The following is a 2,082-nucleotide window of genomic DNA, read 5'->3' as shown; positions in this document are numbered from 1 at the left end:
GTGTTTATTACATCAATCATCCGTCATTATTTTAATTGATAAATAAAATTCATGCGGTAATGAAGTGATGATATGCATATGCGTATTTAGTTAGTTGGTTGGTTGGCTGGTTGGTGGGTTGGTTGGTTGGTTGGTCGGTTGGTTGGTTTGTCGGTTGGTTAGTTAGTTAGATAGGTAGGTAGTTAGGTGATTTAATTCACCATTTAGTCATTGGTGAGATGAATGAAAATGTCAAATGTATAACTAACTCTACTGTATTGTCTTTGTTGAATATTTATTTAAGTACCTCTGTTTCACGCATGGTGACCTCAATTTAGTATGGCATATTTAATTAATGATATATATATATATGTGTGTGTGTGTGTGTGTGTGTGTGTGTGTTTGCAACCGTGTTTGTGGTGTGTCAGTGTGTGCGCGAGTGTGTATTTAACGATTTTAACGACTTTGATTTATATAGGCAAATAACCCTATACATTCCTCGTTTGATATGCAATCAATTATAAACGCTTCTTTTCGCTTACTTTTTCCAGCTAAAACCTGATAATGAGATTCTTGTTGTTGTTGTGGTTGAGGAAAAAATTTGTTGATTTTTAGATGTTGTTGTTGTTGCTGTTGTTGTATTTGAGCTTCACCATTATAACTTTGTCCGATGATGTTTTTGTTTCTTAGATCTTTCTGTTGATGATGATTCTTGTTAGCATTGTTGCTGTTGTCGTTGTTGAGGTAGTTAATGTCTCTTATTTTGTTGCTGGTAATGTTGTTGTTGATGTTGTGACCAATGTGATGGTTGTTTAACACATTTAGCGATTTTGTTGCTTTCGGCCTCAGGATGTTTTCAGTCCTCGGTGAACTAGTGTTCTCGTTTGTTAAGCTGTCGTTGTAGCTGCTTTTGAACGTATTTGTTGTGGTCCTTGAATTGTGAGATTTCAATGACAAAAATGTTGAATTGGTCGATGATAATGACCTTAATGTTCTTCCGATGTTTTTCGTAATGAGGGAATTTTTCGTTGCTCTTGTTGTTGCTGCTGGCGTGTTTGAATCGGCTGATTGTTGAGGTGCTGAATTTGAAGATGGGATGAAATTTGCTGGATGTTGGGATTTCTTGAGAGAAGTTGTAGCTGCGTCGGAGGGCGATGAATGATGCGTGGTCGGCGTCAGGCAGCGTCTGCTTGCCAGCTGCATCTTCAGGACTGCCTCAACAGTTCGGCGTGGAATGTAACAACTCCCAAATCTCTTTCTGTTGAAGAAATTTCCTTCAGTTAAAACGTTGCCGAAATTTTTGACATTGGTAGTGTTGCTTTGGAGGGCTGTTTTGTTGTTACATGTTGATAAAATGTTGTTGTTGTTTGTTGCTGAGTGGTTGATGTTGGTAGTTGTTGAGTTGTTGATATTTTTTACAATATTTTTATTTAAAACCACAACACCATCATCCGAGCTAATATTTTTTGAATTGTTGTTCAGCCTCTGTGGGATTGTGCTGCAAATTGCAGCAGGATTCCAATTTGTGGAGTTAAAATTATCAACGGTTTCAAATGGTTGGGGTGTGTAAAAGCGCAACTTCTTTTTCTTTGTTGATAACTTGTTCTGCTGACAGCCCTTGTCTGATGCGTCGTTAATCTCAGCGTATTTCTCGTTAGTATTTACACTTTTGCTGATGATGTTGTTGTTGTTGATGGTGTTAATGTTGTTGTTGATGTTGTTGTTGTTGATAGTGTTAATGTTGTTGTTGGAGTTGTTGCTTCTTGGAAAGTTGTTAACGTTTGTAGTGTTGTTGTTGTTGTCGTTATAAAACTTTTTGACGAAATAATCGTAATCATCTTCGAAATTGTTGCAATCAACTTTGTGGCTGTTGATCTCGGCGAAAATGTCGCTGTCATTTTTGAAAATGTTGTCAACGTTTCGATTGATGTGTTTTTTGCTGTTGATGTTGTTGCTGATGTTGTTGAAGTTGTTGACGATGTTGACGTTGCTGTTGATGTTGTTGTGGCAAAAGTTGTTGTTGTTAAAGTTTTTATTGATGATGTTGTTGTTGTGGTTATTGTTGTTGATGTTGTTTTTGTTGTTGTTCAGCAATGTTGCTGT

Source organism: Helobdella robusta (genome assembly GCF_000326865.2).
Source record: "Helobdella robusta unplaced genomic scaffold HELROscaffold_72, whole genome shotgun sequence".
Classification (NCBI taxonomy): Eukaryota; Metazoa; Annelida; class Clitellata; order Rhynchobdellida; family Glossiphoniidae; genus Helobdella; species Helobdella robusta.
This window is presented reverse-complemented; position numbering follows the sequence as displayed.